Source organism: Lampris incognitus, chromosome 13 (assembly GCF_029633865.1).
Source record: "Lampris incognitus isolate fLamInc1 chromosome 13, fLamInc1.hap2, whole genome shotgun sequence".
Taxonomy (NCBI): Eukaryota; Metazoa; Chordata; class Actinopteri; order Lampriformes; family Lampridae; genus Lampris; species Lampris incognitus.
Window position 1 is genome coordinate 16182994 of NC_079223.1, and position 10000 is coordinate 16192993.

General features: G+C 51.7%; 1 protein-coding gene across 1 annotated transcript in view; it reads right to left on the reverse strand.

Moving 5' to 3' along the window:
- Window positions 1–10000, reverse strand: part of LOC130123059 (calmodulin-lysine N-methyltransferase-like) — a 58203-nt gene that overhangs the window by 909 nt on the left and 47294 nt on the right. The gene's annotated exons all lie outside the window — the stretch shown is intronic.

The following is a 10000-nucleotide window of genomic DNA, read 5'->3' on the forward strand; positions in this document are numbered from 1 at the left end:
ATCTGTGACTTAGCTGGTGAGTGGTTCTATCTAGTCAAAGATCATAGAGAGCATGGAGCAAATCTTACGTCTATATGTGCTCTACAGTGTAGGTTAAGTGTACGGTGTGGGGTGAGGTCAAAATAAAGTAGAGCAGCATGCACTTTATTTCACATGTTGCGCACTTTATTTCACATGTTATGACAGGTGTGTTAGTGCCAGTGGGTTGGCGTGGGCCTGAAATTTGGCTCTTGCGGGCCGAATCTGGCCCGCAAGCCACTTATTGGCATTCCGGGCCCTAGACTATTATGCAGGTTGCAATGTATCTGGTAAGGTCTGTTGTATCGGTGGTAGTGTTTGCAGTGATGCAGAAATATATTGCTGATCGCTTTTGTAGTTGCACTGAAATTTTGAAGTGTGACATGTACTGTCGGAGAGAGAGGTTTGTATTATTTGAAAGATGTGATGAATTATAAATGAAGTGAATTCAATTATAGTACGTTTGTTGTGGTGAGGCTTAGCTGAGCAGTATCGCCAAGAGCAGAGGTAAATCGGTTTGTTATGGTGGTGGATATGTGGTTGTGGGGAGCAGAAGGGGCCCCTGGGGCCTATGACAGGATTAAACTGCCCCTGAACTTCATGATGGAATACCTACCATCACTGACTAAAAGGAGGCTAACAGAGTAAAAAGGATCTGAGAGCTGCTATATGTTTACAAGTAATGTTTTACAGGCCAGTACAGTTTACCGAAGAGCTTAGTAAGCCCTACTATATACATATCTATATATATATAGATATGTAGTATATATCTATATATATATATATATATTGTGGCGGACACTGGGGGCTATGCCTCTCACCCAGCAGGACTGTGAGCTGGGGGCGTGGTTTACGATCCCGGGCTCGCCGGTGCAGGGTTGTTCCAGTTGCAGTTGGTTTTTGGAGTTGAGGAATAAACATCAAACTCGCCTTGGTCTCCTGTGTTTTTCCTCATTCCTGCCACATTGGTGACCCCGAATTGAACATGTTTGGAGCAGAAGAGGAGTGTGAATCCACTTCGGCCACGCCGCCCCAACTCTCACAGCCGGCCGTTCTCGCCGCGGCTGTGAAACTCACAGAGTTCTGGCAGAGGGACCCGGCCTCGTGGTTCCAGCATTGAGGCGCTGTTCCACCTGCGTGGAATCTCCGCGGACGACTCCAGATACTATTTGGTCGTCGCTGCGCTGGACCAGCAGTCCACACGCCGGGCCATGCAGCTGTTGCGCGCCCCTCCGCAACATGATAAATACGTTGCCCTCAAACATCTTCTGCTCCGGAGGTACAGCCTATCTACCGCAGAGAGGGCAGATAGAATCCTTTCCCTATCCAGTTTGGGCGACGGGACGGCTGTGGATCTCATGGACAATATGCTGTCGCTGCTAGGCTCAGACGAAGGTGGGTTCCTTTTCTCGCACGTTTTCTTGTGCCAGCTCCCGTCTCCTGTGCGCGGCTTTGGCTAACTCCCCGTGTCTGGCCGCTGGTGACTGCCGAGGTTTGGCTGAGGAGGCCGATCGGGTCCTGATGGCTACCAGACGGTTCTCTGTGCAGAGTGTGGCATCGGAGCCTCTGCAGCCGACGTCGGAGGACGTGGACCCGGCAGTGGTGGCTGAAGTGACTGCCCGGAGACGGCGCGGGAGAGGCCTCTGTTTCTTCCACCAGCGGTTCGGCGAAAAAGCGAGGCGCTACGTCCCTCCGTGCACGTTTGAGGCGGTGGGAAACTCCAGGGCCAGCGCTCAGTAGCAGCTGTGGGCGCTGGTGGACGTAGTGAGCTGCTCTTCATTAAGGACATGATGTCAGGAAGACGGTTTCTGGTGGACTCTGGCTCGCAAAAGAGCCTACTCCCTCCTGCTAAGACAGACAGGTCGGCCGAAGGCGGCGGCCCACAGTTAAGTGCAGCTAGCGGTTCGTCCATTGCGACGTTTGGCACAAGGTTGGTGACTGTTTGCTTCCACAGGCGCCATTTTGAGTGGGACTTTGTAGTGGCCGCCATTACTGTTCCTATTATCGGCGCGGATTTTCTGTGTGCTAATGGTCTGCTGGTTGATGTTGCAAACCTCCGTTTAATTGATGCTGTGTCTTTCGCCACTGTTCCGTGCGAGACAGGGGGAGCCGGGCCGTTAACACATGCTAACTTTTTAGCATTAGGTGATGTTTTTCAGCGTTTGCTGGCGGATTTTCCATCGGTGACTACGCCTGCCTTTTCCACCACGGTTACTAAACACGGGGTAGAACATTTCATTCCCACTCTGGGACCGCCAGTTTTTGCGCGTGCGCGGCGCCTCAACGCAGTAAAATTGGCTATAGCTAAGGAGGAGTTCGCCATCATGGAGCGTCTGGGTATAGTGAGGCGTTCCAACAGCCCGTGGGCCTCGCCGCTTCACATGGTGCCCAAGGCGGATGGGTCATGGCGGCCTTGCAGCGATTTTCGCCGCCTGAACAACGTCACCGCCAATGACCGCTATCCCATCCCACACATACAGGACTTTTCCATACGCCTGGCAGGTGCCACTATTTTCTCTAAGGTGGACCTGGTGCGCGGCTATCATCAGGTTCCCGTGCGCGCAGAGGACGTGCCCAAGACCGCAGTGATCACCACGTTTGGGCTTTTTGAGTTCATGCGCATGCCTTTTGGCTTGAAGGGGGCAGCGCAAACCTTTCAGAGGCTGATGGACTCGGTGTTGCGTGACCTTGCTTTCGTGTTCGTTTATCTCGACGACATATTAGTGGCCAGTCCGTCAGCTGAAGAGCACCTGGCGCACCTGAAACAGGTTTTCCGTCATCTGGACGAACACAGCCTGATAGTCAACCCGGCCAAGTGTCAGTTTGGACTGCCGGTGATTGACTTCTTGGGTCACCGCATTTCGCTGCAAGGCACGGTCCCGTTGCCTTCTAAGGTGCAAGCGGTGGCGGAATTTCCCCGCCCAGTCTCTGTTAAGGCATTGCAGGAATTCTTGGGCATGGTGAATTTCTATAACCGTTTCCTCCCTCGCGCTGCCCACCTCCTTAAGCCACTTTACGAAGCCCTGCGGCTTAAGAAGGCTAACGACCCTGTCGACTGGACTCCCGAACAGGTCCGGGCCTTTGACGGAGCTAAGTGCGCCCTGGCTAACGCTGCCCTCCTCGCCCATCCCACACCCACGGCGTCCATAGCTTTAACAACCTATGCGTCTGACATAGCCGTGGGGGCTGTGGTTGAACAGCGTGTGGCGAATGCGTGGCAGCCACTCGCATTTTTTATCCGCAAACTGCGGGATTGCGAGCGCAAGTACAGCGTTTTTGACCAGGAGTTGCTGGCACTGCACCTTGCAACCCGGCATTTCCGCTTCCTGCTGGAGGGTTGCCCATTCACGGCTTATGTGGATCATAAGCCGCTGACTTTTGCCATGTCCAAGGTGACTGAGCCGTGGTCTGCTCGTCAACAGCGCCACCTAGCGGCGATCTCCGAGTTCAAAACGGACATTCAGCATGTGGCCGGGAAGTCCAACCCTGTTGCTGATTGTCTGTCGCGTGTGCTTGTGTGTCCTGTGCACCTCGGTGTGGATTTCTCCGCTATGGCTGCCGACCAGACCAGCGACCCGGACGTCCTTGCCCTTAGGTCAACGCGTACCGGTCTCAAGCTAGAGGACGCTGTGATGCAGGAAGGCAGTCCTGCCCTGCTCTGCGATGTCTCCACCGGCCGTCCCCGCCCCGTTGTTCCAGTGGCCTGGCGCCGTCGAGTTTTCGATTCGATTCAGTCCCTCTCGCACCCTGGAGTTCGGGCGTCGGTGAAGTTGGTCGGTTCCAAGTTCGTCTGGCCTGGCCTCCGCAAGGACGTCAAGGGGTGGGCGGCTGCATGTGTAGCGTGCCAGCGCGCTAAGGTCCACCAGCACACTAAATCGCCCCTCGAACCGTTTCCGATCCCGGCCAGACGTTTCGACCACGTGCATGTGGACCTGGTGGGCCCTCTACCTTCTTCACAGGGTTTTACGCACCTGCTCACAATGGTAGATCGGACCACCAGGTGGCCAGAGGCTGTCCCTCTATCCTCCACAACATCCTCGGATGTTGCACGCGCTTTTCTTTCCTCCTGGGTCGCCCGTTTCGGCACTCCGTCAGATATCACCTCAGACAGGGGCCCCCAGTTCGTGTCAGAGCTCTGGTCGGCACTTGCGCGATCCTTGGGTGTGCAGGTACACCGCACTACCGCGTATCACCCTCAGGCTAACGGCTTGTGTGAACGTTTTCACCGGTTGCTCAAGGCAGCGCTGTGCGCTGCGCTCTCGGATGGTAACTGGGTGGATCGTTTACCTTGGGTTATGCTCGGGTTGCGTCCGTACCTAAGGAGGACCTCGACGCGTCACCCGCTGAGCTGGTGCTCGGTCAGCCGCTCCGCGTCCCTGGGGAGTTTTTGCCTGGGAGTTCCGCTCCTCGACCCCGTCCGGCCGTTTATCCTTTTTTGTCCGACAGCACTCGGGTTCCAGGCCCCGTTCACCACTGTTTTCCGCGGTCGTTCGTGCCTGCGGAGCTCATGTCGGCTCGTTTTGTTTTTGTACGGCATGATGCTCACCGCTCACCCCTCCAACCCCCATACGATGGCCCATTTCGGGTTCTTGAGACGGGTCCTAAGGGTTTTGTGCTGGATATGGGTGGGCGTAGGGAGCGTGTCACGCTTGATAGGCTTAAACCGGCGCACAGGGTGGCAGGCGAAGTTGTGTTTCCGGCCCAGGTTCCCCGTCGGGGTCGTCCTCCTTCCAGGACCCCGGCAGTGTCTTCACGGGTTCAGCGTTCTGCTTCTCAGCCGGCTTTGGACTGTGTTTCACCTACTGTTTTGGCTGAGGGACGGCGCAGCCGTTATGGCAGGCTGCTTAAGCCTCCAGTGAGACACTAATTTTCTTTCCAGGAGTCCCTTCTGGGTGTTCGGGGGGGGGGGGGGGCTGTGTGGCGGACACTGGGGGCTATGCCTCTCACCCAGCAGGACTGTGAGCTGGGGGCGTGGTTTACGTTCCCGGGCTCGCCGGTGCTGGGTTGTTCCTGCTGCAGTTGGCTTTTGGAGTTGAGGAATAAACATCAAACTCGCCTTGGTCTCCTGTGTTTTTCCTCATTCCTGCCACAATATATATATATATATATATTTACTACTTTTATTAATCCGCATGGGGCAATTCTTCCTCTGAATTTAACCCATCCTAGCTGTGTAGCTGGGAACAGTGGGCAGCCGCTGTGCAGCACCCGGGTACCAACTCCAGCTCGTCTTACCATGCCTCGGTCAGGGGCACAGACAGGAGTACTAACCCCAACATGCATGTCTTTTTGATGGTGGGGGAAACTGGAGCACCCGGAGAAAACCCACTGCAGACACAGAGAGAACATGAAACTCCACACAGAGGATGACCTGGAATGACACCCCCCCCCCCTCCCCAAGGTTGGACAACCCCAGGATTCGAACCCAGGACCGTCTTGCTGTGAGGCGACAGCGCTAACCACTGCGCCACTGTGCCACAACATCAGTTCTAATAACGAGAACAAACCATTGTATGTTTGCAAATTTAACAGCTTAGCAAATAATGGCAGCGGGTGAAACTTATTATGAGTCTTTCAGATAGCTGGTGCACACGTGTTGTTCAAATCCTTACAAACTGGGTGCTTACAAAGTTTTTTTTCCCAAGAGAAAGAGTTCACTACAGCGTTTTCATAGAGTGCCAGGTGAAGAAGACAACCATCTTTAAAACAGAGACAGAAACACACACACAAAGACACCTAAAAAATAAACAGGTGTAAGCAGAAAGAGACAGATCAATAGATGATTTATTTTCCTCAGAGGAAATTGTTTGCTGCAGTCGGCACAGAGCAGCAATACATACAACCCAGCAAAACGGTAACTCCGTGAACCCCACACAATGCATCAAAGACACATGTGACACAACAGAGACATTGTGCTGTGCTCCAGCAGACAAACAAATGTACTCACACAAACACCCCAAGGTTAGACAAACATCCCTCAGTCCAATTAACAATTACTGTGATCCTAGAAGACCCCCAAAACTAAACTCTCTCCGACAACATCTGGCCTGCCTTTTATTCTCTTCTCTCACACCCCTCCTACCTTCTCTCCATTCCTCCTCCTGCTGCAGGGTAGTAACTGTTATCTTTAACTCTCTCTCTCTCTCTCTCTCTCTCCGTCTTCCTTTTCTCTAGCTCCCTCCTTCCCTCCTTGGGGCCACTTCACTCTAAATGGAGTGATTAGTCGAAAGTGGGAGCTGTCAGTGAGATCATCACAAGATAGAGTCCTATCTGGAACGACCTGAGCAGACCAGGGCCGCAGAGATATATGGAGAGAGAGAGAGAGCACAGAGAGAGAGAGCACAGAGAGAGAGAGAGAGAGAGAGACTAATGTTCTGCTTGTGACAGCTAGCTCCAGGCAATGCTGCAGCCATGCCTCCTCTCTCGCAAGCTCCGTTTAGATCCGACAACAGCCCTCGCTCTGAGCCGTCTTCGTCTCCTGCTCTCTCTCTGCCTATATGTGCAGAGCCAAGGAGGAAGAAAGGAGAGGACAGGGGAGGAGAGGAGAAGAGAGAAGAAAGAAAAGGGCAACGGTGGAGGCTAGAGGAGAGCAATGGTGAGGAAAGCACATGAGATGAGAGATAAGCAGAGGAGTGGGGCGTGTGAGTGAGTGACGAAGAGGAGTCCCCGTGAGGAGAAGACGGGGGCATGGGCGAGAGGAGAGGAGAGCCGAGAAAAGGTTTAGAGGAGAGTCGACGGAAATCGAGGCGTGAACAGGGGGATTACAATAGGAGATGACAGGAGGAGAAGAGAAGAGAAGAGAGGAGAGGTGAGGTGAGGCGATCTGGGAGTTAAACCCACCCGGTGCTCAACACATTAACAAAATAAATCAACACATATGATCATGAATAAATATGCTGGTTTAAAGATTTGAAAGCTTTGGCCTCCACCTGTCTCTTTCTCCCTCTCTCTGTGTCTCACATATAAACAAAAGGACAAGGGCAGGGCATGGTGAAAGGCTGCAGAGGGTAGTGGCTGACAAAAGCCATTTCATCACGGGCTAACCTCATTCACACATTAATCTGCCACAATAGCTTTCTAATCACATAATCTACCGAAATTACACAGACAACACCTTTAAATTATGATTGCACAGCTGGGGGGGATGTGGATTAACTGCAGTGATGGGATGGGATCTGATTGTGTGTGTGTGTGTGTGTGTGTATGTGTGTGTTTGCATGTGTGTGTGTGTGTGTGTGCGTGTGTGTGTGTGTGTGTGTGTAGGCACATGGAAACGGGGAAGATGATTAACTAAGAGTGTTAATACTATAGTAAGTGTGTGTGTGTGTGTGTGTGTGTGTGTGTGTGTGTGTGTGTGTGTGTGTGTGTGTGTGTGTGTGTGTGTGTGTTTAAAAGTCAAGTGAGTTGTGTGTGACCCTACATGTATAGGTGGTTTGGGCTAAGGGAGTGGTTCGCTGATGTGGCATGAGCAGATTTTACCGGGCCTTTGCTTCCTCCCTTGAAGGACTGCTGCGTAGGACTTGCTAAAACTCTTTCACAAAGCCTACAGAGTCATCTGAATATTACAAAACGCCTACCTGATGAAACACGTCGGGGCCATGAATACACACATTTGGCCGTTTTAGTCCACTTAGCATAGCTGCCAAACTGCACAATATCAAGATTTAATGGATAGGTAATCAAGATAAGTAATGGTCAAGATAAGTAATGGTCAAGATAAGTAATGGTCATGTGGTTCATGCTAAAAAGAAAAATAGTCCAGATGACTGGAATAAAAAAAGACCACAAAAAAAAACAAGAGTGGCGAGGGAAAGCCTAATTGTGTGTGTGTGTGTGTGTGTACCATGTTTTTCTATCCTAGGATAGAAAAACCAGAAACACCTACCCTGTGGGGCCATTTTGTGGGGCCCCACAAGTAAAAGGGTGTATTTTAGGGTTAGAGTTAGAATTAGGGTTAGGTTAAGGTTAGGGTTAGGCTAAGGTTAGGGTTAGGTTAAGGTTAGGGTTAGGCTAAGGTTAGGTTATGGTTAGGGTTAGGTTAAGGTTAGGGTAAGGGTTAGGGTTAGGTTAAGGTTAAGGTTAGGGTAAGGGTTAGGCATGTAGTTTGCGTGGTTAAGGTTAGGGTTAAGGGCTAGGAAATGAATGTAGTCAATGAGGGGGCCCCACAAGTATAGATTTGCGAGTGTGTGTGTGTGTGTGTGTGTGTTGAAGCCTATTGAAGAATGCAACTGATTCCTTTAACTTGAGAATTGCCATGCTAAACATGACAGCGTGAAAACACCCCATATAATGCATATGATCACAAACGCACACACCACACACACACTGAACAGATGCTCGCTGGCAGGGAAGCGACAGTTTGAAAACCACTGCTCATTAAGGGCTCTTTACAAAACAGCAGTGCACCTGTAAATGTATGCGAATGCACATGTGTGCATGTTTGCAGGTGCCTGTGTGAGTGCACAGGCCTACACAGGTGTGTGTGTGTGTGTGTCTGTGTGAGTGGTTGCTCTGATGCTCAAGAGTGTTCATCCCCTGACAAAGTGCAAAAATCGCCTGACAAGAGTCACATTTCCTTCCCTATGCATGTCCCCTGCAGTAGGCAGTTTCACCACCCTTGTGTGTGTGTGTGTGGGGGGGGGGGTGCTCTTCAGTATGACAGGGTGGGATTAAGGAAACGGGGTAGACTTTCAGAGAACAAGTGAGTGAGAGCGTCTAAGTGAGAATGAAAGGGGGAGATACTGTGTGTGTGTGTGTGTGTGTGTGTGGGAGAGAGAGAGAGAGAGAGAGAGAGAGAGAGGGAAAGAGACAGAGAAAGAGGTACTTCAGAGCGTCCAAATCAGTTATGCATTGAAAAATTCTCACTTTCTGCAATTATTCAAGAGAACCGCCTGCCAGCTGATGAGACAGACGGTAGAGAGAGAGAGAGAGAGAGAGAGAGAGAGAGAGAGAGAGAGAGAGAGAGAGAGAGAGAGAGAGAGAGAGAGAGAGAGAGAGAGAGAGAGAGAGAGAGAAAAGGAGAAGGGGAGAGAGGAAGAGAGGGAGAGAGGGAGAGAGGGAGAGAGAAGTGGACGGTGGATTAACAGAGGTTAAATGGTGTGGGTTGGTACAGCGGGTTGGAGCCGTAAATTTACTAGGCCATGACAGTAGTGCTTGTGTTGTGTGACAGAGAGAGAAAGAAAGAGAGAGAAGAAGAAGAGAGAGAGAGAGAGAGAGAGAGAGAGAGAGAGAGAGAGAGAGAGAGAGAGAGAGAGAGAGAGAGAGAGAGAGAGAGAAAGAGAGAGACCTGATCAACCAGAAAAAACTGACATATCCATGCCCTGTACTATGACCTTGAAAGATGGTAAGAGAGGAAAGGAGAGAAAGAAGAGCGAGAGGAAGAGGAATGAGGGAGTAAGGAAGGAAAACACGTCATGAGGGAATACAAGAGGTAGGAAAGAGGGGCGTCCGGGTGGCGCAGCGGTCTATTCCCTTGCCTACCAACACGGGGATCGGCGGTTCGAATCCCCGTGTTACCTCCGGCTTGGTCGGGCGTCCCTACAGACACAGTTGGCCATGTCTGCGAGTGGGAAGCCGGATGTGGTTATGTGTCCCAGTCGCTGCACTAGCGCCTCCTCTGGTCGGTCGGGGCGCCTGTTCAAGGGAGAACTGGAGGGAATAGCGTGATCCTCCACCCGCTACGCCCTCCTGGCGAAACTCCTCACTGTCAGGTGAAAAGAAGCGGCTGGCGACGCCACATGTATCGGAGGAGGCATGTGGTAGTCTGCGGGTGGAGCAGCGACTGGGCATGAGAAAAAGGGGGGAAATCCCAAAAAAGAGGTAGGAAAGGGGGGGCAAGAAAAATAGGCAAGTAAGAAAGGAGGAATGGACAGAGAAGGGTGATTTCTCATTCTTCTTAGCATTCTGACTTCAGTGTAGGTTGTAATCTTAAGGACACTGCATGAAGCCGGTAGAAATGTGCCAGTGATTTCCAATACAAATC